The sequence below is a fragment of the Salvia hispanica genome, chromosome 6 (assembly GCF_029641045.1).
Source record: "Salvia hispanica isolate PSC_SH4W2 chromosome 6, Shi_PSC_v1, whole genome shotgun sequence".
NCBI lineage: Eukaryota > Viridiplantae > Streptophyta > Magnoliopsida > Lamiales > Lamiaceae > Salvia > Salvia hispanica.
This window is the reverse complement of record NC_142697.1, coordinates 1,004,530-1,032,220: the sequence shown is the minus strand read 5'-3', so window position 1 is coordinate 1,032,220 and position 27,691 is coordinate 1,004,530. Positions and strand designations below refer to the sequence as shown.

The window sequence follows — 27,691 nt, the reverse complement described above, 5'->3', positions numbered from 1 at the left end:
TTGATATAAGTTATAATAATTATTGACATGACTTCTACGTGTAGTTGACATGGACCATTTTATTTACATACATTTCTCAAAGCTGAAATTAATTTAATATTAATTATAAATTACTATTTCTATAGACTGCTAATGAAGAAGTACATGAAGAACAAGATAATGAAGAACAAGAAGAAGGAGAAGCATCAAAAGAGGAAACAACATGTGGCGTCAATAATGAATCAGTGTCTCCTATGTCAACACTTGTACTAGAATCTGGTAATAAGAGGAGTGAGATAGAAAATCAGAAAGATCTTGTACAGGTACAATTTACAATAATTATCTCAAACTCTAAAGATATTCTGCATATTATAGATAAAAATATAATTGACATAACGTAATATATTTCAGTTGAAACAACTTGAAGATAAGGAGAATGAAGATGACACACATGTTGAAACGGACAGAGAAAATCAAATGGATAAAGAAGATAATATTGTTGAGGTAAGTATAACTAAAATCCATTATATTATTTTTATAAAATGAAAGAAATGTTGTTGACATGACTTGATAGTGTAGTTGATATGATTTATAATAATTATTGACATGGCTTTTACTTGTAGTTGACATAACTTATAAGTGTTGTTGACATAGCCTCTATGAGTAGTTAACATATTATGTACTGTAGTTGACAAGAGAAAGAAACAGAATCCATATCCCTACATTGCCAGTTTCTGATCCTAAAGGGATGAGCCAAATCTCGTCTTTTGTTATTTAGAATTAATTATAAATTACTAATTTAATAGGCTGTTGAAGAAAAAGAAGAAGAAGGAACAAAAGAAGACACAGTGGGTGATAACAATAGTGAATCAGCCTCTACTATTTCACCACCAGATGCAAGTTCAATGGATGACGCACATGTTGAAATGAACAAAGCAAAGCAACAGGAGAAAGGAAAAGAGAAAGAAGAGAATATTGTTAAAGTAAAGTAACTGAAACTAAAATTAGATATTGTATTGTTTTTATGAAATGGCTTGAAAGTGTGGTTGACAATTGGTTATTATTGTTATTGACATGATTTGTATGTGTAGTTGACATGTCTTATAATTGTTGTTGATGTGAATTTTATTTGCTGTTAACATGTATCTATGTGTAGCAGACATAGTATGTACTGTAATTTATATAACTCGTATGTGCGGTTGACATGATATGAACCATACTTGACATAATTATACTAGTTGTTGACATGATTTTTAATTGAAACTAACATGAATTTTATTTGCACTGACAGAAGACTGTTGTTCCATGCTCTGAGATTCCACTGACAGAAGCTAGTGTGAAAGAGTCTGATGATAAAATGCATTCCGACCCATTCCTAGGCTCTTCAGTTGACATAAGAGCTGTAGATACAAAAACATACCTGGAATCTTATGAAAAAACTGTCTACTACTACATACTAGAAACAGAAGGAACAGATGAGTATGCATTATTTAATTATTTCATTGATCTAAAAAGTATTTTTATTTTTCTATGTAGTAAACATAATTTATAAATATTTTTCACATGTCATTTGTATAACTTCATTTCAGAAATGCATGCGTTTATGAAGATGATTTTACTTGGGCGACCAAGGAATTGTTTTTATCACTGAAGCCCCATGTTGAAATTAATGTGGGTGTAATAAACGCGTGGGCTTCACACCTGAACAACAGAGAAAATGAAAGGCCAACAACATCACTTTCACGCTTTTTTATGAGTACATCTCCATGTGTAAGTAATCTTAAATTATATGTAAACTGTTTGAGTCACATGTCTTCCTAACCAAATATGTTAATTGCAGAACTTTAATGTAACAAATCGGCAGGAAAATTGGGATGCTTTGACAGCAAAGAGAAATTTTATTTCTCAGATAGATAATGAGGTTGAAAGAAGACCAAATTTCAACTGGAGAAAAATTGATTTGGTAATAAGATCTAAAAATGATATCTATGTTAGAATATGAACAAGTATTCTATGTATATAATTATATATTTCATGTCATACAGGTCTTCTTCCCAGTTTGTGCAGATAACCATTACTACCTTGTAGTATATTGGATGAAGAAAAACATCATTGACATCATAGATAATATAAAGCCACTTAAAGATACAGATCCGTTGAAGAATTATGATATTGATATTGGCTTACTGGTATGCTTTTATCTATGTTATAGACATATTCTCTACATTGTGTTGAAATGCTTTATACATGTAGTTTAATTTAATTATTTATATATTTTGCAGAAAGATATGTTCGAAGGATACTTCATAGAGAAGAAATTGCTAGATCTTTCAGAAAATATAAACAAGTCTTCATTCAACTTTCTGAATTTAGAATGGGCAACAACCACAAACATAAAGGACTGCGGTGTCTATTTGATGAGGCACATGGAGACCTATGTTGGGAAAAAGGGCAGTGATTGGGATATCAGCTTCTCTGCGCGTAGTCTGAAGATTATCCAAATACTCAGGGGAAGATATTGCTGCACGATGATTGCATCAATTTACAATAACCAGAGATCAACGATGTTACAACTAGCTCGTGATTGGATGGAAGCAAACATGGAAAAATTGCATAAGCTAGACAACAAATACAAGAAGTTGTTTAGTTGTAGAAAGAGGAAGTGAACAAAAACAGATTTTAATGTATGATGTTAACTTATTTTGTGGATTGGTTTTAAAATGATTATTATGTATTCTGACTTTTGTTGACATGGCTAGTATTTGTAGTTGACATGACTTAAAATTGTTATCAACATGTTTTCTATGTATTATTCACATGGATACGTAAAACAATTATCACAATATATTATTTTTATAAAATGAGTGAAGTGTTGTTGACATGACTTGATAGTGTAGTTGATATGAGTTATAATAATTATTGATATGGCTTCTACGTGTAGTTGACATAATTTATAAGTGTAGTTGACATGGCCTCTATGAGTAGTTGACATAACTTAGAAGTGTAGTTGACATGGCCTCTATGAGTAGTTAATATATTATGTACCGTAGTTGACATTAGTTTTAGGACAACATATGAACCGTAGTTGACATGGCAAGAATTTGTAGTTGATATGAAATTTATGTCCATTGAAAAAGAAAAGCCAACAACTTCAACATTTGAACAACATTGAAAAAAAACCTATGCAATCTTTAATAATATGTCAACTATGAAATCAGTACAGCAACTTAAATTGAAATGTCAACAACTTGAATTGAATTTCAACAGCTCAAAAACAATTCTTGTAACTAAAAAATATTTACACCTATTTTTCTTAATTTTTAAATTTTAAATATGTACTGGTAAGATTATCATAAAAAACATGTTAATAGTTTCCATATAAAAATTCAACATTTTGTCCATACCTTAATTATCAAATGTCAATAACTTATAGGAAAAATTTGAACATCTTATCAATTGGCTTCATATAAAATATTCAGAAAACTCAATATTTGGAACAAATTTATAAATTATGGTCATACAACACATGTCAATATAAAGCAAATTAAATGTCAAAAACAAAAAAGAAAATATAAATCATGTCAACTGCCTTTTTTTATTCAAAAGTTAAAGATGTCATTGTCTTTTTTTCTAATAAAATGCCGGAAAAAAATTTAAGTCATAGTAATAAATGCCAACAAGAGAGAGATAACCTACACTCTATTCTATCTTCTTCTCTCTCACAAATACATTACCGCTCAAAAAAATTCGACTACTATCTCATATACAAACCCTACATCTACTCGACTTCATCTCTTTTCTAGATTTCTAAATCGATTAAGAGTATTAGGAATGTCAACTGGACAAAAAAACACAAGTGATTCAACTGGATCGTCGGGCTTTCCTGTAAAAACGACATCAGAAACGGAGGTCAACACCAAATCAACAAATAGTACTGAAACGACTCATTCAGGTTAAAGATTTCTTTCGTTTATTAATTGTATGACTTCAATTTCAGTTTTTAAAAAAAAAGTTTTATTATCTAAAAGATTTTATTTTTAGGTTTCATTATTTAATAATCTGATGAGTTCGACTTTTGCTTTTTTAAAACACCAGAAGAATAATTTTGAGGTTAAGTAGTATGTATTTAAATTTTTATGATTATTGACATTAGAAGAAGTCTGTTGACATAGTGGTATTGACATTTTATAAAATAATTTTTAACATAATGTATGCTTGTTTGAATTGTTTTTGACATAGTCATATGGTTCCTATAAAATAGATATGTTCTGTACACACAAAAATGAATTCATATGTGAAATGTCAAAGGATTACAAAGTATGTCTATAGAGTATGATGGCAATTGTCATATGTATGATTGTAGTTGCTATAAATTTTGAAATGATAATACTGTATTGTTGACATTTTGTTGAAATAGTGATATTGACATTTTATACAATAATTATTGACATAATGTGAGCTTGTTTGAATGGTTGTCAAGATAGTTATATGGTTGACATTATATTACTGTATTGTTGACATTTTTATTGTACTTGATTTTAAACCAGAAAAAAAGAACACAACAAAAAGAAAAAGAAGTACATCAATTGATAGGGATGAGTTGATTACATCTTAGATTAGAAGCAAAAGAAGAAATGACAAGAGATCATTAATTGCTTCTGAGATTAGAAGCAAAAATCAGAATGACAAGTATAGAGAGGCTAAGGAACAGAAAAAGAAAAGTAATTTCTTTTCTAAAAGACTTCTAGTCAAAAGGAAGACGTGGTATTTTATTGAAACACTGAGAAAATTGAATGAGGCCCAGATTAATGCTGTCAAGGATATGGGTTTTGGGAATGTTTTTCATTTCAACATCGATTACATTCCTACCTATTTGGCATTTGAATTGGTGAAATGTTTTGATGAAAAAGAGTGCAAGATAAAGCTAAATAATAAAAGGAGTGTTAGTATAACAGAGGACGATGTGGAGCTGGTATACGGATTTCCGAGAGGTAGGATAAATTACTCCAGAGATAACTGTAAAAGTAATGCATCTTTCATGAGAGATATAGCCAAACATTGTGAAATAAAAGAAGGAGGAAATGTTAGCCATAAAGCTGTGGAAGAGCTTATGTTAAAAGATAGTGAAGGAGGACCATGGTTCAAAAGATTGTTCTTGTTACTATTAGAATCAGGATTGATTGAGCCATCAACATGTGGAACAATAAAGTCTAAGATTGGGGAAATAGTTGACGATCTGGACAATATTCGAAATGTCAACTGGTGTTCATATACATTGTCTGTTCTGAAGTTTGCAAAGGAAAATTGGTCAAAGAAAAAGATGAAAGCTTTTGCAGGACCACTTCCTTTGCTCATGGTATGTTTTATGTTTCACATTAAAGATTATTAATAGTGAATATAATGTAAACATATATCAACATATGTCGTGACATATGTCACTGATTTAGCATTTGTTGATATATGTTTCTCTTAATTAACACTGGATTACTCATACAGTTTACAAAGTAAGCACATAATGTTGTATATGTAGTTGATATAGCTTATAATTGTATGTATTTTATATGCAGCTCTGCTACATGGATAGAGTTTTACAAGCCAAACGTTCAGTTCCTCGCACATTCCCATTAATGAAAGGCTGGACAAGCACACATCTCCAGGCTAGGGAAGATCGGGAGATAGATGTGGGAATATTTGGTAATGGAGTTATGTTCAGAAGATATATCCATGAACAGGAGCAGGAGCCGGAGCAGGAGCCTCAACAACAGATTCCCCATGTATTTGACAGTGAGGTTGGGTCTTCCCAAAGTGTTGTTCCAAAAGATATCATGCAGAATGTAATGAAATACATTCAAATGATGAACTATGAGAAGACCAATCTAGTAAAAACCCTTGAAGAAGTTCCTACACATGTCAAAACTAATCATCTATTTGGATTAGTGTGTGATATTGCTAGATCTGCAATTGGAAGCCCAACAACTTCTGTTCAATCTGTGGAAGACAAGTGTGTAAAATTGGCAAAGTCATTTGTTCAAGATAAAGATGAGGCATTCGACAACTGTAAAACAATATGTGAATCACTAGTTACTGTCGAAAAGAAAAAGGAAGCACTTGAAGATTTGACAGAATTTCCAACTTTCAAATGGAGAGATTTCTATAACAAAGTAAGTACATCATTTTGTTTACATACATTTTCTCTAAGTTGAAATTAATTTAATAATAATTATAATTACTATTTCAATAGACTAGTGAAGAAGAAGTACATGAAGAACAACAAAGTGAAGAACAAGAAAATGAAGAACGACAAGGATCAAAAGAGTACAGCACATGTGGTGTCAACAATAAATCAGCGTCTCCTATATCACCACCTGTAATAGAATCTGATAACAAAGGGAGTGAGACAGGAAATCAGAAAGATCTTAAACAGGTACAATTTACAATAACTATATTAAACTATAAAGATATTCTGCATATTGTAGGTAAAAATATAATTGGCATAACATAATATGTTTCAATTGAAACAACAGGAAGATAAGGAAAATCAAGATGACACAAACGTTGAAACAGAGAGAGAAAACCCACTGGATAAAGAAGATAATATTGTTGAGGTAACTAAAACTAAAATTAAACAGTATATTATTTATATAAAATGAGTGAAGTGTTGTTGACATGACTTGATAGTGTAGTTGATATGAGTTATAATAATTATTGATATGGCTTCTACGTGTAGTTGACATAACTTATAAGTGTAGTTGAAATGGCCTCTATGAATAGTTGACATATTATGTACCGTAGTTGACATAGCTTATAAGTGTAGTTAACATGGCCTCTATGAGAAGTTGACATATTATGTACCGTAGTTGACATTACTTTTATGACAAGATATGAACCGTAGTTGACATGGCAAGAATTTGTAGTTGACATGAATTTTATGTCCACTGAAAACAGAATATTGCTTCATTATCTGATAGTGAAGTGTTGTTCACATGACTTGATAGTGTAGTTGATATGAGTTATAATAATTATTGACATGGCTTCTACGTGCAGTTGACATGGCCTCTATTAGTAGTTGACATAACTATAAATGTAGTTAACATGGCCTCTATGAGAAGTTGACATATTATGTACAGTAGTTGACATGGCAAGAATTTGTAGTTGACATGAATTTTATGTCCACTGAAAACAGAATATTGCTTCATTATCTGAGGATGCACTTCCAGAAGCTAAAAACAAATCAGAACTCAACAAAGCAGAAGTAAATGATGTTGATATACTGCTGACTCATGCTAAACTTGCAATCAAAATGTCACCCACAAGTGTATGGGGGTATGTAGCACGTGGCAAGTTAAAATTATCGATCCTCGAAGACTAAGTGCCGGCTTGAGTACTACGATGCAATTTAGAACACTATCTAGACTATTAGAAGGGTTTTTTTTTTGGTTTTTCTACACTAAGATCAAAGAACAAGTAAGAAAGTAAGAGCAAAGGAAATTAAGACAAGACAAAAGATAGTGTTCACTCAAGTTGGAAAGATAGGGATATTGATCCGTTGGTATGGATCACGGGTGTTCACCTAGGGATCATGCTCATCTAAATGGTCTTATGTGTGGCTAGGAAGGTCGGGTTAATTGGTTAGACCCCTTCTCGGGTGCACCTAACACGTTGATCGGCCTCTAAGGTCGGAGTCTCCTCCCTACACTTCGAAACCAACTCCTACAACCTACGGACCCAAGCCCTCTCTCTAGCTATGTCTCTCTCGAGCACATACAACGCACGGAGTTGTTGGTCATTTAACTATCTAATTAAGCATCTTTCAACGACAATAATTAGAATAAGACATATCAAACTGGTAGCTAATCAATTGGATAATGAAAAAGCACAACAACCAACAAAACCACCACATAAGACATAGATAAGCATAAATCAAGATTTAGCCCATGAATTCCATACAAACTTCACCAATATCCCTAATAAGAACTTAGCTACTCATAATGGAAGCTAAGACAAAAGAAAATACAAAAACTTCAAAGGAAAACATAGTAAGAAAAGGTAGAACTCCCTAATGTAGACTTGATGTTGGGGAGGATCTTTCTTCTTCAATCTCTTGAAGATGGAAGCCTCCTTGCCTTCAATGACTTGTATCTCTCGATTTTTTCTCTCAATTTGTCATGGGAAAGTTAGGGTTCTAAATTGAGTTAGAACCCCTTTTATACTCGGAGTGAAAATCAGGACAAATTAGCAAACACCCGGTCGGGTGATTTGTAGGTGACAAAACACCCGACCGGGTTTTCTTCCCCGAAGCCCGCTACTTTGCAAAATACCCGACCGGGTTTTCCGAGAAATGGAAAACACCCGGTCGGGTTTTCCTCCTGGGGTCCACAACGCTACTTCAAAACACCCGACCGGGTGTTCCGAGAGATGGAAAACACCCGGTCGGGTCTTCCTCCCGGAGAACTCCTCGAATTTCAGCTTCGGCTCGTTTCAACCTGTTTTCATCACAAAACTACGACAAACCCATCAACTCACCTAATTAGTGTATATGAGGTGAAAAACTTGTATTTAACATCTTAAACCATCAAAAGCACTCTTTAATCACCCATAAAACAAGCCTAAAATATGAGTTTGTCAACTCCCCCAAACTTAAACACTTGTTAGTCCCTAAACAAGAAGAAGAAAATAAGAAGACAAACTCATGTAAGGATGTTGGAGTGTCATCATTGCCTCAGTAGAAATAAAGTATTCAACAAGTATCAATGGCCTCGTATACAAGTATAACGTTATAAAGTATTGCTTCAAGCTACTATCATGTACTCAACCTTGCCAATTCGCCCTCACAAGGAGAAAATGCAATGTGCATTTTAGAAATTTCACTCACTCTCAAGGTGTATAGGCTCATGACATAACTCTCAAATCATCAATTCATGCATAGTTTACCATATGCTTGCTCGAAATCTACGCTCTCCTCTACTTCGGTGTGATTAAAGGTCTAAGGTCCGAAAGGTCTTTTCTATAGGTTGTAATGTAGGCTCTTTGGATAGGTGAGGTAATTTTTGGCTAAAGTGACTTTAATCCCCAAGATATGACATATTCAATTTCACCAACTTTCTTCCCCAATCTTAGCTAGTACTAGGCTTTGCCTAGACTCTTCCCATCTACCAACATTCCACTTTTGTTCAATACCTCTTTTTCAACATTCAAGGCACCCCTTTTTCACCAAATGTAAATTGTTCACCATTTTTCGCTTCCATTTTTTTTTCTTTTCTTTTCTATTTCCTTTTTTTTTCCTTTTCTCCATGCTTCGCATGGTATCATCACTATTTTTTTATTATTATTATTATTTTTTTCTTTTCTAACTCAACAAACTTGTTTTTCATTTGCCAACACCACTTTCACATTTCTCTTTGATTTTTCAAAAGTACCACATGACAATTCCAACCCCTCGGTTTGTCAAAGAAAAGGTTTATAGGCTCAAAGTGGGCTAACAAGGATTATTAACATAACGGGTGAAACTAGGATTTGGCTAATAAAAATGGCCTAACATCCTCCCTTATCTCTATAGCCACTATGTAGACTGAAGGAGATCGCGAGCAAGTTCTAGAAACATATGACATGCTTGAGATAAAACACACATTTAGTGATAGTATAGGCTTAATTCTTACAAGGTCATTTTGGCAAAAGACAAGGCACCATGCGATTCACTTTAGGCAATTTGAAATGAAAATTACATGTTACTTAGCCATATCAACAAGATTTTCAAAAATTTTTGCACAAAATCATCATTGGCAACTCCTCCAACAAATCCTCACACTCGTTCAAACATCACTTTCTCTCACCCTACTATCATTCTACCCAAGGGAAATTATTAAACACACTAAGAAAACAAGAAAAACATTCCTAAAAAGAAACAAAAACACAAAAACAATTGGAACAAAGAAACAAGGAAACACTCCCCAAAATCCACAATCAAGAATATCATGAGTTAAGATTACATGCCCACATATCATCATCAAATAGCATCAAAAGAATAGGGGTACAGACGGGGTATCATCAAATAGAGAGAGATAGAGATAGAAGAGGGAATCCACTAGACACCCCCCCAAACTTATTCCAAGCAAAGCTAGGATAAGTTTGAAAGAGAGTGGATCTCCCATGGACCTTCACTGTGGAGGCGGAGGTGGATACTGCCAAGGGCCGCGAAATTCATCGAACCGAGCATTGAGGTTGGCCCATGGTGTGGTGTTGAACTCGGTAAATTGACTCCAGTTCTCCTCATACCGGTTCCATCGCGCATCATTTTGAGCTTCGAACTGGTTCCACCTCGCCTCATACTCAGTCAGCCGTGCATCGTTCCGGGCCCACTATTCTTCTTGCCGAAGCTCCATACGTGCCATCCTCTCGTTGATCGAGCTGTAGTCCTCTTCTTCTCTCTCTTGGCGGCTTCTTGTCCTCTGAGCGCTTGTCCCGGCTCCTTCATCACCATATGGTGGTTCCTCGTGAACCTCATCTTCATCTTCATTTTCCTGCCCTATCATCAAGTGCTCGGGGGCCTCGGAAGCCTCAGGAAACGCCGCATGTTCAAATCCTTCATACTCATCTAGATCAACCTCTTCAAATCTTGTGTTCGAGAATCGGGCTGTGATGGTTTGGTGGATTGGAGAATTCATTTTCCAATTTCTCTTCTCCACGGGCCCATTGATGTACGTGTTGATGGGGTCCGGAAGAGGGAAGTGATCCTTCATCCTTTGCAAGAAAAAGGCCTGGCCTCCATCTACTCCAAGATCATGTGATCTCCGGAGTGCTTCAATGTCCATAACCGTAGACCCTATATCCGGCTCAAATCCCTTTGTACTCACACCCAAGTGACGCGCAATTGCGCCCACCACAGCACCACAACATATAGTCCCCGTATTCCTCTTCGATGCTCGCTCTATGTTTTTCACCATATAGTGAACCATATTCATTGGCTTTTTGTGTACAAGGCACCATAGCAAAAATAGCTCATCTTTTTGTACACTCCCTGTTTCGGCACGTGCAAAGGGATGATTGTTGCAGGCCTTCTGAATCATCCGGAGAACTGGGTTCCGGATCATGGAGCTCTTGGCCCGGGCAGCCTTGAACCCGTCTGTCTCAAGAGTGATGTCGTTCCAGAATCTACTGTTCTTGAACTCCATCGGCATGTCATACTCATCCGTAGTGATCCCATAAATCTCCTTAAGCGCTTCCATGGATAGCTCGTATTCATTGTTCCTTAGCCGGAACCTTATGGCCACAATATTCCTTCCTCGCATTTGTACCACCAATGTGGTTAAGAACTCAAGAGTGAGACGATGGTAGGACACGATCTCCCTTGTGAAGATTCCATTGAGTTCCCCCACGTTACATAGCTCGTCAAAGCATTGTAGTAGGCCCAAATTATGTAGAAGTGCTCGACAAGGTTGCCTCGCAACCTTGTAATCTTGTCGGGCCAGAACCTTCCATTTGGCCCGCTCTTCTGCGGTTCTTAGTGCGACCGAGCATGCTGATGCTGAAAGAACCATTGTACCTACAAATGCCAAGTATTAGATGGCAATGTAATCAAACCTAGAAAAATCTATCAACCAAAGTAAAAGTACTCCCCCAAACTTAGCTCAAGGCTAACATTCAACAAGTTATCATCATGGAGTACTTTTCACTAATCTCTATCATCAAACTAATCATTTAAAACACAAGAGTAGGCATCACCTCCTAATAATTTCTTATATATCAACAATCAAAGCATATAACAAAAGAAATTAATCACAAAATCACAATTGAAGCTCAAGAGATGCACAAATTCATCCTATCCTTGTTCTAACATGTAAAGCTCAAAGATTTCACTTCATATCCTCATGCTTGTAGCCAAATTCTCCCCCAAGACCAATCAATTCAAACCAAAATTACTCACAACTACACCATCCTTTGATAGTATTATCATTCAACAACCCAACTCTTCATCAACATTTAAAACAAATGAGCAACAATGTCCAACAAGGCAACATATCAACATATTCAACTTCACATTATGCAAACAAGTTCTAAATTCTCACCCATTCTAGCAATTCTACAACAAATCCGCTCTTAATCCTCAAAAACCCACAATTATGCACCAAATTCATCATAATCTTCCATAAATCACTCAATAAACAACAATAATACTTGGGTTGAGAAGAATAAAGGAAGAAATTCATACCTTTAGGGCTTAATTCAAGTAGAACTCAAAAATTAGCTTCTTGCCTTGTTCTCACAAAATTCCACCAATTAAATGGTTTAAAATATGTAAAAGATGAAGTAGAGGATGAAGTAGAAGAGTTATTAGAGTGTAGGAGTGAGATTGGAAGGGAGAAATTTAGAGGAAATCACCGAAATTCGGAAATTGGGGAGCTAGGGTTCGGAATCGGCGTCGAGTGTTTCTGTCGGGTGATTCTGCGACGCCAGAATTATATACGCGACAAAACACCCGACCGGGTGATTCGGAAATTCGAAAACACCCGGTCGGGTTTCCTTCCTGGAATGCGACGGTGTTTTAAAAACACCCGCCCGGGTTTTCCGAGAGATGGAAAACACCCGGTCGGGTTTCCTTTCTGGACTTCAACCTATTTTTCCATTTCTTTCATTTTTCACTCTTTTGTTCCCATTTTCCTGTTCCACACACTAAAACAAAGAAAAATCCTACAAGTGAGAGAAAAACACATTGACACAAAATAAAATTGTACCTACTAGGGGTTGCCTCCCCCATAGCGCAATTGTTTAACGTCGTTTGCCCGACGGTCTTCAACCTCTCATCATTCGGTCAAGGTCACGACGAAGACCTCATCTTGTTGCTCCCTTGTGTAGAACCTCTTGATGTTGTGGCCATTTGCCATGAAAGTGCTTCCATCGGCCCCAATAAGCTCTATTGTTCCATTGGTCATCACATTTTTGATAGTGAATGGCCCCGACCATTTAGATTTGAGCTTGCCCGGGAATAGCCTCAATCTATGATTGTAGAGTAGCACCGCATCCCCCGGGAAGAACTCTCTTTTTTCAATCATCTTGTCGTGATAGGTCTTCAACCTTGCCTTGTAAATAGAGGAATTGACATAGGCCTCATTCCTAAATTCATCTAGCAAATTGAGGTGAAGCATTCTTTCCTTTCCGGCCTTCAAGAAATCCAAGTTCAATTTCTTCACACCCCAATACGAGCGATGCTCCATCTCTACCGGAAGGTGGCACGACTTTCCAAATACCAATTGATATGGCGACATCCCAATGGGTGTCTTATAAGCCGTCCTATATGCCCACAATGCATCATCAAGTTTATGTGACCAATCCTTTCGATTTGTGTTGACCGTCTTCTCTAGGACTTGCTTCACCTCCCGGTTGGCTAACTCGGTTTGACCATTAGCTTGAGGGTGGTAGGGTGTTGTTACTCTATGCTTCACTCCATATCTAGTAAGCACACTTACCAACCATCGATTATGGAAATGGGAACCTCCATCACTAATTAGGGCTCGTGGGGTGCCAAATCTTGTGAAGATATTCTTTTGGACAAACTTAATCACAACCTTAGAATCATTGGTGTGGGTAGGAATAGCCTCTACCCATCTAGACACATAGTCCACCGCCAAGAGAATATATTGATAGCCACATGATGATGGAAAGGGGCCCATGAAATCGATCCCCCAAACATCAAACAACTCAACTTCCACAATAGGGGTCATAGGCATTTCCTTCTTCTTTGACACCCCCCCCGGTCCTTTGGCACTCATTGCATTGCATCACGAACTTTTGGCAATCTCCATAGATACTTGGCCAATAAAGGCCGCTTTGAAGCACCTTCATCGCGGTTCGGTTTGCTCCAAAATGTCCCCCACTTGGTGCGGAGTGACAATGCATAATAATGGATTCCCATTCCTCTTGAGGAGCACATCTCCTAATCACCATGTCGGCACATCTTCTAAAGAGGCAAGGCTCATCCCAAAAATAGAACTTCACATCATGGAAGAACTTCTTCTTTGCATAATCCGTGAGCCCATCCGGAACTACCTTAGCAACAAGATAATTCACTATGTTAGCATACCATGCCACCTTGCCTTGAGCCACATAGAACAAGTGTTCATCCGGGAATTCTTCATTTATGACCAACTTCAACTTCTCTTCTTCATTAGCATGTTCCAATCTTGATAGATGATCCGCCACTACGTTCTCACACCCTTTTCTATCTCGGATATCAAAATCAAATTCTTGAAGAAGCAAGATCCATCTTATAAGTCTTGGTTTTGCATCTTGTTTTGCAAAAAGATGACGGATGGCGGCATGGTCGGTGAAGACAATAGTCTTGGCCCAATGAGATAAGGGCGGAACTTGTCAAATGAGTAGACCACCGCAAGCATTTCCTTCTCGGTAGTGGTGTAGTTAACTTGAGCCGAGTCCAATGTTCTACTAGCATAGTATATCACCCGGAATAACTTGTCTCTCTTTTGCCCCAAAGCCGAGCCTACCGCTACATCACTTGCATCACACATGATCTCAAAGGGTTGCGACCAATCGGGAAAGATCAATATTGGAGCGCTCACCAATGCCGCTTTGAGCTTCTCAAACGCCTGCACACATTCAAGAGTGAAATCAAATTTTACATCTTTAGCTAGTAAATGACAAAGAGGTCTAGCGATATGTGAAAAATCTTTGATGAAACGCCTATAGAACCCCGCATGGCCTAGGAAGCTCCTCACGGCCTTCTCACTAGAAGGAGGTGGCAATTGCTCAATGGCCGCTATCTTGGCTCTATCCACTTCAAGTCCCTCGGATGAAATTTTGTGCCCTAACACGATCCCATCTCTAACCATAAAATGGCACTTCTCCCAATTGAGAACTAGATTGGTCTCCTCACATCTCTGCAAAACCTTGGTTAGATTATCCAAGCACATATCATATGTCATGCCAAAAACAGAGAAGTCATCCATAAAAACCTCCATAATGTCCTCAACCATATCATGAAAAATAGACATCATGCATCTTTGAAAAGTAGCCGGGGCATTACAAAGCCCAAAAGACATTCTTCTATATGCATACACACCGTAGGGACACACAAAAGCGGACTTATGTTGATCCTCGGGGGCTATCAAAATTTGGTTATAACCCGAGTATCCATCAAGAAAACAATAATACTCATGTCCGGCTAGCCTATCCAACATTTGATCAATAAAAGGGAGGGGAAAATGGTCTTTCCTAGTAGCCGAATTTAAAGTACGATAGTCAATGCAAACTCTCCATCCGGACACCACTCTAGTTGCTATCAACTCATCATTTTTCCCTTTTACCACGGTAGTACCCCCCTTTTTGGCTACCACTTGAGTAGGACTCACCCACTCACTATCGGATATAGCATAAATGATCCCGACATCTAACCATTTCAACACTTCTTTTCTAACAACATCTTGCATAATAGGATTTAATCGCCTTTGGTTTTGTACCTTAGGCTTGTACCCCTCTTCTAAGTGAATCCTATGCATGCAAATGGTTGGGCTTATTCCCTTAATGTCCGATATGGACCACCCAATAGCACTCTTGTGCTTTCTAAGAACTCTCAACAACTTATCTAACTCGGAACTAGAGAGGGAAGATGATACAATTACCGGAAAGATATCATTCTCTCCAAGGAAGGCATATTGCAAGTGTGATGGTAGTGGCTTCAACTCAATCTTCTTGCTTTCCACTTCTTCCTTGCTATCTTCACTTTCATCCCTAAGAGGTAGAAATTGTGGACGACGTGATCTAGGAACCTCCTTAGCCGAGTCCAAAGCACCTACAAATTCCAACAACTCAAGGTTAACATCTAAAATATCAAGAGAGTGAGAAGAATAAATAGAGTGAGAAATGCATCTCTCCAATTGATCATCCAAGTAAGAGGCCGGTGCCACTCTTCCAACACACTCATCCATCACGGTCACAACATTGCAATGTTGAAGACTTCCTCCCGGTTCCACATCATGCCTCTTCAAGGCCTCATAAATCGAAAATGTCACACTCTCATCATTAAGGCGGAGTGTAAGCTCTCCCTTTGAAACATCTATCATGGCCTTCCCGGTAGCAAGGAATGGTCTCCCCAATATAAGAGGTACAACTCTATCCTCTTCCATATCCAACACCACAAAGTCAACGGGGAATATGAAGTCATTCACCCTCACCAAAATATCTTCAACTATGCCCGAGGCGTATGATATAGACCTATCGGCCATTTGTAAAGTAATGCTAGTGGACTTCAACTTGCCAATATTCAACTTGTTGAAGAAGGACAATGGCATAAGATTGATGCTAGCACCTAGATCGCACAAGGCATTCTCCACAAAGCAATTTCCAATAGTGCACTCAATAGTAAAGCTCCCCGGATCCGACTTCTTGGCCGGTAACTTCTTTTGAATAATTGCACTACAACTTTCCGTCAAGTTGACCGTCTCATATTGCCCCCATTTCCTCTTTTATGAGACAACATCCTTGAGGAACTTTGCATAGCTCGGCATTTGTTGAAGTGCTTCAACAAGAGGGATGTTGATTTGAACTTTCCTAAAGATATCCAAAAATCTTGAAAATTGTTCATCCTTCTTCTTCTTTTGTATCATTTGAGGAAAGGGAAGCTTAACTTCCATGGGTTTGGGAGGAACAATTATCTCGGGTTGAACCTTAGGCGAGCTCTCCGGTGGTGTTTCCATCTCTATTTCCTCTTCTTCTTCGGGTTGAACAATAGCTTCCTTTTCGGGCATAGAGGGACCCTCATAGCTTGTTCCACTCCTCAAATTAATTGCCTTGCACTCTTTTGGGTTAGGAATGGTGTTGCTTGGAAATTGCCCCGGTTGATGAAGTTGACCCACAGTTTGAGCAATTTGACTCATTTGGTGCTCCAAGGCCACCATTCTTGTAGCAACTTCTACCACCGCCGTCTCAACTTTATCAATTCTCTTGGTAGAGTGTTCCATAATCCCATCGGTCTTCTCCATCAAAGCTTTTAGAAGCTCATTGGTAACATCACTTGAAGACTTTGAAGTGCTAGGTGAATTGTTAACCCCACTTGGTTGAATAGCATTATTCGGATTCCCATACGAAAGATTTGGATGTGTATGGAAGGATGGACGATAATTACCACCCCCATTGTTGGGGCGATAATTGTAGAAGTTCCTTTGATTTCCTCCTTGATGCACATAATTAACATCCTCTACGGTAGGTTGAGGCTCTACATTGGGTGCCATCCCCAAACTTATGCTATCCACCTTTTGATTGAGAATCATCATTTGTTGGTTGAGGAGATTGAATGCATCCGAATCAACAACCGAAGCTACCGGCATAGAGCCATCTCGACCGGAGCTCCAACTCTTGCTAGTGTAGGCAAGCCTTTGAAGCATCTTCTTGCACTCATCGACCCCCTTGTCCAAGAATGATCCCCCCGAACCAAAGTCTAGTTGACTTTTGATAAATTCCGAGCATCCATTATAGAAAAGGCTCACTTGATGGCCCAGAGGCAACCCATGGTTAGGACACTTCTTCAACAAAGCATTGAATCTCTCCCATGCTTCGAACAAGGACTCTTGGCTCTTCATTTTAAAGTGGGAGATCTTCGCTTGTAGGTTGAGAGTAGAGCTAAGAGGGAAGAACCTCTCCAAGAACTTTTTGGCTAAGTCGTCCCAACTTATAACCGACTCCGGCTCAAGGTTATCAAACCAATCTCTAGCATATCCCGTTAATGAGAATGGGAATAGCCTAAGCTTGATTGTATCTTCAGGAACCCCATTAAGCTTGGTTGTGTTGGCAATCTCCAAGAATTTGGCTAAGTGCATATTAGGATCCTCCGTGGGCCTTCCCGAGAAAACACGTTGCTCCACAAATTGGATCAATGCCGTCTTTAACTCAAAATTGTTGGCATTTACTCTTGGATCAATGGGTGGCATTGGGATATTAACGTTCCCAAATGCATTTCTAACTGGTGCCTCTCTTCTCCTTTCCTCCTCTCTTTCCCTTCTCATCTCCTCCATTTGTTGTTGTAATTGGAGGATGATTTGATCTTGATTAAGGGGAGGTGGAGGTGGAGGTGGTACCTCCTCGTTGTTCCCATTTGGATTTTCCACAGGCTCAACTAAATGTTGAGCTCGTGCTCTCCTCCTTCGTCCTCCTCTTCTTCTATTGGCGGCTTCTATCTCTAAATTAATCGGCTCAAGGGGTAGATGCCTTGAGCGCGTGAGCATAAAAACCTACACAACACAAGAGAGGAAACAAAGGGAAATTAGAGCTAAACTAGAAAACTAAACTAAATAAAGCAAGTAAATGTCTAAACTAGTATTCTCTATCTTATCAAAATATCAAACACAAAAGCAAATTAGTCCCCGGCAACGGCGCCAAAAACTTGACTCATGCTAAACTTGCAATCAAAATGTCACCCACAAGTGTATGGGGGTATGTAGCACGTGGCAAGTTAAAATTATCGATCCTCGAAGACTAAGTGTCGGCTTGAGTACTACGATGCAATTTAGAACACTATCTAGACTATTAGAAGGGTTTTTTTTTTGGTTTTTCTACACTAAGATCAAAGAACAAGTAAGAAAGTAAGAGCAAAGGAAATTAAGACAAGAAAAAGGAGAGTTTTCACTCAAGTTGGAAAGATAGGGATATTGATCCGTTGGTATGGATCACGGGTGTTCACCTAGGGATAATGCTCATCTAAATGGTCTTATGTGTGGCTAGGAAGGTCGGGTTAATTGGTTAGACCCCCTCTCGGGTGCACCTAACACGTTGATCGGCCTCTAAGGTCGGAGTCTCCTCCCTACACTTCGAAACCAACTCCTACAACCTACGGACCCAAGCCCTCTCTCTAGCTATGTCTCTCTCGAGCACATACAACGCACGGAGTTGTTGGTCATTTAACTATTTAATTAAGCATCTTTCAACGACAATAATTAGAATAAGACATATCAAACTGGTAGCTAATCAATTGGATAATGAAAAAGCACAACAACCAACAAAACCACCACATAAGACATAGATAAGCATAAATCAAGATTTAGCCCATGAATTCCATACAAACTTCACCAATATCCCTAATAAGAACTTAGCTACTCATAATGGAAGCTAAGACAAAAGAAAATACAAAAACTTCAAAGGAAAACATAGTAAGAAAAGGTAGAACTCCCTAATGTAGACTTGATGTTGGGGAGGATCTTTCTTCTTCAATCTCTTGAAAATGGAAGCCTCCTTGCCTTCAATGACTTGTATCTCTCGATTTTTTCTCTCAATTTGTCATGGGAAAGTTAGGGTTCTAAATTGAGTTAGAACCCCTTTTATACTCGGAGTGAAAATCAGGACAAATTAGCAAACACCCGGTCGGGTGATTTGTAGGTGACAAAACACCCGACCGGGTTTTCTTCCCCGAAGCCCGCTACTTTGCAAAACACCCGACCGGGTTTTCTGAGAAATGGAAAACACCCGGTCGGGTTTTCCTCCTGGAGTCCACAACGCTACTTCAAAACACCCGACCGGGTGTTCCGAGAGATGGAAAACACCCGGTCGGGTTTTCCTCCCGGAGAACTCCTCGAATTTCAGCTTCGGCTCGTTTCAACCTGTTTTCATCATAAAACTACGACAAACCCATCAACTCACCTAATTAGTGTAAATGCGGTGAAAAACTTGTATTTAACATCTTAAACCATCAAAAGCACTCTTTAATCATCAATAAAACAAGCCTAAAATATGAGTTTGTCAACTGCCATACCTCGAACTTCATGAAAGATATCTCTACTACTACATAGTAGAAACTGGAAGAATAGATGAGTATGTATAATTTAGTTTTCTAAATAGTTGACAAGATTTATGATTGTTGTTCATATATTATTTTTATAACTTCATTTCAGGAATACATGTGTGTATGATGATGATTTTACTTGGGCATCCAAAGAATTGTTCAACTCACTGAAGCCCCATGAAGAAATCAAATCTGGTGTTATTGACTTATGGGCTTCACATTTGAACAACATTGAAAAAGAAAAGCCAACAACTTCACTTGCACGCTTTTTCATGACAACATCTCCAACTGTAAGTAATCTAAAAATTTATATAAAATATTTGAATTATAGATCTCCTTAACCAAATATGTTAATTGCAGAATTTCAATGTTACAAATCGGCCAAAAAGTTGGAATACTATGATGGCTACAAACAAATTCATTGATGAAATAGAGAATGAGATTAAAAAAAGACTAGAATTTGATTGGAGAAACATTGATTTGGTAATTAGATCTAACAATTAAATTTTTGAGAAAATATTAGGATGTGTTCTTTGAATGTAATTTTATCTTCAATGTCATATAGGTCTTCTTTCCAATCTGGGAACACCGACGTTACTACCTGGTAGTATTTTGGCTGAAACAAAGTAAGATTGAGATCATAGACAACAAAAAAGTTAATGGCATGGAAGCATTAGAGGAGTATGGCCATGAAATTGGTTTACTGGTATGATTTTTTTTTATATTATTGAAACAGTCTCTACATTCTGTTGATATAATTTATGCACAATGTTAAAATGTTTTTTATTTGTAGTTTTATTTATTAATTAATATATTTGCAGAAAGATATGTTGGAGGCATACTACAAAAAGAAGAACTTGTTAGACATATTCGAAAATATTAACAAGTCTTACATTGATATTCTTTCCTTGAAGTGGGCTAGAAGCAGTAACATAAAGGACTGTGGTGTCTATTTAATGAGACACATGGAAACTTATGTTGGAAAAAAAGACAGTGAATGGAATGTTGGCTTCTCTGCACACAACATAAAGATACTCCAGGTGCTGCGTGGAAGATATTGCTACAACTTGATTGCATCAAGTTACAACAACCAGAGAGTGCCCATTTTAGAAGTAGCTGATGCATGGATGCAAGAAAACAAGCACAGATTGAATAGTTTAAACAACAAATACAAAAAGTGGTTTGTTAATAGAAAGTAGTGAAACAAAATTTGGGATGTATTTAACGTTTAATGTTGTTAGCTTTCTTGTTTTGGGATGGATTTCAAAACAGCTACTACTGTGGTTTCTAACTTTTGAACTTATGAAAATGTATATTTTCTGTTAATTTTGTTATGATTCACATGACTTATTATTATTGTTGATATGGCTTATAATTGTTATTGACATGACTCATAATTGTTGTTGACATAATTCTATAGATACTTAAAATAGTAAATAATATAGTTGACACAGCTTTAACGTGTAATTGACATGACATTTATGTATCGTTGACACTATATGCACCATAGTTGATATAATTGTTTTTAACATGACTTATAATTGGTGTTGACATGGCTTATACTTATTGTTGACACAGTTCTGTGCATAGTTGACATGACTTATAATTGTTGTTAAAATGATTCTGTGCGTAATTGACATAGTATGTAACGTAATTGAAATGGGTCTATACGTAGTTGACATGACTGACATGATTCAATTTGTATTTAAAATACTATGTAATATAGTATACATGCTTATATATGTAGTTGACACGGCTCTAACGTGTAGTTGACATGAATTTTATGTACCGTTGAAACGATATGCACAAAAGTTGATATAATTGTAAAACTAATATAGTTGACATGAATTGTACGTGTAGTTGATATGGCTTAAAACATAGTTGACATGACTAGTATATGCCGTTGACACGAAGTTCACCATAGTTGACATAATTATATTAGTTGTTGACATGGCTAGTACGTATAGTTAACATGGTTGGAAAAATAATTGACATAACTTGTACTTGTAGCTGACACGATATGTAGCCTTGTTGACATGACTGGTATGTGCCGTTGACACGATGTGCATCATAGTTGACATAATTATATTACTTGTTGACATGGCCAGTATATATAGTTGACTTAATTTTTAAGTGGTTGACATGTGCACATTAAAAACATGAAGGAGCATCAAAGCAAGGCATGTCAAACTTGTATTGAAATGTCAACAACTTATAACCAAATGTCAACAATTTGTATAAAGGTGTACAACTCAGAAAACAAATCTTATAATTAAAAAAAACAGAATCATAAATAGATGTCAATAGAGATTAAAATCAGATATAAACAACAGATGAGAAAATGTCAATAATTTGTAGTCTATGTCAACAAATAAAAAAAAAAAGCCTGACTATTAAAAAAAAAAAACAATCATATCTCCTTTCTGCCACAACTTCTAGCATTATGATCAGTAATTTTGTGACACTTTCCACAACGCTTATGAGGTTTATTTGCTTTTTCAATTGCTTTCTCTATGCTTGACTTAATCCTGCTTTTCTTGTCACTTGCACCTCCTTTTGTACTAACCACATCTGGAGCATGGGCAGTTATTTCTTCAGGAACAGCAATACCATATATGTTCATGATTGAATCATTTTTATCAAGAGAAGACGATCCAGCACAGTCATCTTTAAAGATTTGAGGACCAATACCCGCAAGCAAATTATCCAAAGCAATCAAATGATCTTTATTTCTAAAAGCACGCTGATATAGACCAAAGTAACGACCATGACATCTGTTAGCAATCTTTAGTTTGTCATCTCTGTTAGAACCTGCGCATATATAAAATGTCAACAACATATATAAGATGTCAACTGTCTATATAAGATATGTCAACAGCTTAAACAACACATGCTAAAACTTAAACTGAAATATGTATAGAAAACAGTTTGCATACCTCTGTCAGACGCACTTTCATCAATTGTGAGACCATGAACTGCCTTTAGTAATTCACTTTTAAGCCAACGGTTACCAACATATTTCTCTGGAATATTGTTGACATCTTTGTTTCTGAGGATGAAAAAAAGGTGGCTGCATAGATAACCACACCTTAAAAATAGTTTACACTCACATTCATATGACTCAGTCTCTATCTCATGTCTAACTGTAAAGATCTTCTTTCTAGCATCAGAAACTTTGAAGACCTCGATGTTCTCCAATGTGGACATGCTAATCATCCGACAACTCTTATCAGCCTCAACAATCAAATCTTGTACCACTCTAAACATCCTATCTGTGTAAACAGATCCCAATTGCTTCTCAAATGCTAAATCAGTGACATATTTTGGAGTGATTACAGAATCATAATAGTCAAGCCTTTCAGTTTGATTCCTTTGAGCATCAATGGCATTGTTATACTGAAGAGTGACGTCAGCAAAATTGAACAACGGTTTCGAGTACCTCTTAAAAAAACTGTTTTCAGATTCTGAAAAAGATGTTGTTCTCATTAAAGAACCCATAGGAACATCTCTAAAGAAGGCTGGGATCCACATCTGTCTGATCATAAACATATCCTTAAACCACTTATGATCTTCTACACTATATTTTTCAACAATACTAGTCCATAATATATCAAACTCATCCGGATCTAACAACTCTGACCAAACACAAGACTTAAACTCCTTACTAAACTTTTCTCTATCAGAAATTGATTTAGGTATCTTCTCAAATAACTTGCTCATAATATGCCACATACACAAACAATGCCTTGTACCAGGTAATACCTTCTCAATGGCAAGCCTCATTCCCCAATCTTGGTCAGTGATTATGATTCTTGGAGCAACACCCATGCATTCAACAAATACAGTGAAAAGCCATGAAAATGCATCACAATTCTCACCGGATACGAAACCAGCTCCAAATGCAATAGGACAGCCATGATTGTCTTTCCCGGTAAATGGACCAAACACCATACGATACCTATTGAAAAAATACATCAACACAAAACATCAATAATGTCAATTATAGGTATATGCTATGTCAACTATTAAATCAGAAATGATGCAAAGTACAAATGTATGCTATGTCAACTACCATGTCAACTACTATCTCTGTCAATTACTAAGTATAATAAATAAACTACCTGTTTGTTGAATATGTTGTATCAAATGCTACAACATCTCCAAACATGTGGTAATGCTTCCGAGACTCAGCGTCAGACCAGAACAAGCTAATTAACTTATTATCTTCAGGTGATAATTGATATTTGTAAAAAAACCCTTCACAAATTCTCTTCTTCTCTTGCATCTGATTTAGGATCATTTGCACATCCACTTCTTTTAATTTCTCTTTAATATCACGTGAACAATTCCTAACATCAGTCAACGTACACCCAACAACATCATAACCACCGAAAAACTCCTTTAATAAGTTAAAAGTAGAGGTAGGACCGATGTTAGCTTTGGTGCAATCTTCAACAAACTTGTGATGAAAATCATTCAAACTCCGATTACCTTTCATAAATCTCTTATGATCTTTGTCAACCATAGTATGATTGTGTTCCTCAACAAACTGATGCACAAGGTAATACTTATCACCAAAATCAGAAAAAAACATAAAACTAATTCTCGCTCCACATCCACACCTTTTCGTGCCACGTCTACGTCTCTTCTTTGAAGATACTTCATCATCATCAGATACATTACCATCCTCAGATACACTAACATCAACATCCAATGAATCTACCGTATGAAATCCTTGTCTATTGCAAACAATATACTGAAAAATAATAACACCACCACTAGACCTATTTCCAAATCTTCGACAATCAAAACAACACTCCTGAGCATACTTTTCATAAAATGAAATTCCTTCCTCAAGAGAAGAAAATTTTTGACCTTCATAAGGCCTCAACTCAGGCTTGCAAATTGGAATAACAGACCCTACAACATAGAATATTTACCAAGGAACATAAATCATGTCAACAGATTTTCAAGTCATGTCAACAGAGAATAAATCAACAACATAACAGCTTTAGTTATCTATAAAGAGGTGGTTTCACTCTAGTAAAATTCTTAGACAATTGTTATAAGTTATGTAAGCCAAAATATCAGAACAACATAGAATATTTACCAACTAACATAAATAATGTCAACAGATTTTCAAGTCATGTCAACAGAGCATAAATCACCAACATAACACAAAAAAAACATATTAATGAAAATCAAACCAAACTACCTCCACCATTCATAAATAATGTCATCAGATTTTCAAGTCACGTCAACGCAAATCAAAAGACTTACGTAAATTACCCCTATAGTTATCTCTAAAGAGGTGGCTGCACTCTTGTAAAATTCTTAGACAATTGTTATAAGTTATGTAAGCCAAAATATCATAACAATCTTCAAATTACAAGGATCAAAATGTCCAGTTGAATTAGAATACACCGATTGAAACACACGATGTCAACATAATAATTAAAAAGTACACATAAATCATGTCAATAGAGCATAAATAACCAACATAACACAACAAAATAATGAAACAGAAAGTGAACAAAGAGCATGGCAACAAAACATAATATTTGCCAAGGAACATAAATCATGTCAACAGACTTTCAAGTCATGTTAACAGAGCATAAATAAAAAACATAACACAACAAAATAATGTTAATGAAACAGAATGACAATAAAGAGCATAGCAACAACACAGAATATCTACCAAGAAACATAAATAATGTCAACAGATTTTCAAGTCATGTCAACAGAGCATAAATCAATAACATAACACAACAAAATAATGTTAATGAAACAGAATGTCAACAAAGAGCTCATAACCCATACTTCTCCCTTGAAAGCTCAAAACTGATTAAGAAAAAAAGGTTTAAACAGTCTCCACCTAAAGTATCCATGGATTCCAAACTCAGCCATGATTCTTAACCTTATCAGGCCTTGTGATCATTTGCTTAACCAATAACTAACCAATTTTTTTATGTCAAATTAAGGACTCTCATCATGGTTATAACATATGGACTTTTACATTCAAGAAAATCCAACAAAACCTTGATCCACTTAGACTAACGTTTACTTCCTCGGTCAAGAATTAATGAGCTGATTTCTCAAGTAGCTTCAATTAAAACAGAAAATTACCCCTATAGTTATATCTAAAGAGGTGGCTCCACTCTTGTAAAATTCTTAGACAATTGTTATAAGTTATGTAAGGCAAAATATCAGAACATGCTTCAAATTACCAGGATCAAAATGTCAAAAACACGATGTCAACAGAATATTTAACAAGTACACATAAATCATGTCTACAGAGCATAAATCAACAACATAACACAACAAAATAATGTTAATCAAACAGAATGTCCACAAAGAGCATAACAACAACATAGAATATTTACCAAGTAACATAAATCATGTCAACAGATTTTCAAATCATGTCAACAGAGCATAAATCACCAACATAACACAAAAAATTCATGTTAACGAAAATCAAACCAGACTACCTCCACCATTCGTCGACGTAGACTCGGAATAAGATGAAGAATCCATCAAAGAACACTTAGCGGTTGATTACGAACTGAAATCGAACCTAGAGATCAGAAAATCAAAAAAAGAAAAAATTGATTAGGAACAAATTCGACTGGAGATTAACAAATAGAACATAAAAACAGAATCAAAGTCGGAAAAATCGACCGAAAAATTTAAAAATCAACACAGAAATCAGTCGAACTGGTCGTCTATTTTTCGAAAATTGAATCGCAAATCTGCTATCGTTGAAATCGTTGAAACCGTCTGAGTCTAATTTTGCAAATCAATTGAATCATAAATCGTTAAAATAGATTCAATGAGAGATATGATTCAATTGTTCAAATCTCAGCAGAATCGTCGATCAAAACTGAAAGATGAAGAAGAACCCTAAAATTAAAACGCAAAAAGACAGTTTTACCCTTTCATATTAAATTAATCTAATAATATTTATTGTGTGGCAAAATCTGGACCACTCATTTAATAAAAATGAGTGGCTGATATTGCATCTCATTTCTCAATTAGCCTAAATAATCTCAATTGATCATGATCCTATATATATATATATATATATATATATATATATATATATATATTTGTGTTAAAATGACAACTCCTCTTAAAATGACACCATGACACCACTTATACAACAATATTATAAACGCTATATATATATATAGAGGCATGTTAGGGTGTCGCCACCCCTTAAAATAACACCATACCACCATTCCTAGCCAATCATTTGTACACGTGGACGAATAATAAGCTGCCACGTGACAAAAAAAAAAAAACCCCCTAAAAAGACGGGCAGCAATGTGCTGGTCTTTAAACAACAATTTTTCTTGAACAGCAATATCCAACACGTTAGACATCAATCTATAAATTGTTGACTAACGTGTTGGATATTGCTGTGTAGCGTTTATAATATTGCTGTATAAGTGGTGTCACGGTGTCATTTTAAGAGGAGTTGTCATTTTAACACAAACCTATATATATATATATATATATATAGGGGTGCGTTAGGCTCCTTTACACCCTAAGTGTCCTATTTCCTTCTTAATCTCAGCCCTTGGATCCTTGAATTGGATGGTTGTGATCAATGCATTATTAGTCTATAATGTTGCATTATTAGCCGCTGTGCATTATTAGAATGAAAATGTGCATTATTAGTCTATAATGTTGCATTATTAGCCGCTGTGCATTATTAGAATGAAAATGTGCATTATTAAATGACACGTGGCATTAATCTAACCGTCAGATGACAAAATTGTGGGGCTAAGATTAAGAAGGAAAAAGGACAAGAGATATGAAAAGGATTTGAATACATCCCTATATATATATATATATATACCTATATATATATAGGTATATATATATATACCTATATATATATATAGGGGTGTATTCAAATTAATGTGTAAAAAT

At 36.3% G+C, this 27,691-nt stretch overlaps 1 non-coding gene and 2 pseudogenes across 1 annotated transcript; 1 reads left to right on the top strand and 2 right to left on the bottom strand.

Annotated features, from left to right (window-relative positions):
- Positions 1-10,133: 10,133 nt before the first annotated feature.
- Positions 10,134-11,264, bottom strand: LOC148922981 (uncharacterized; annotated as a pseudogene).
- Positions 11,265-13,738: 2,474 nt separating this feature from the next.
- On the bottom strand, positions 13,739-17,996 carry LOC148922979 (uncharacterized; annotated as a pseudogene).
- Positions 17,488-17,594, top strand: LOC148922980 (small nucleolar RNA R71). Its single transcript, XR_016133082.1, has one exon. It is a non-coding gene; the product is annotated as a small nucleolar RNA R71 (small nucleolar RNA).
- Positions 17,997-27,691: the final 9,695 nt, after the last annotated feature.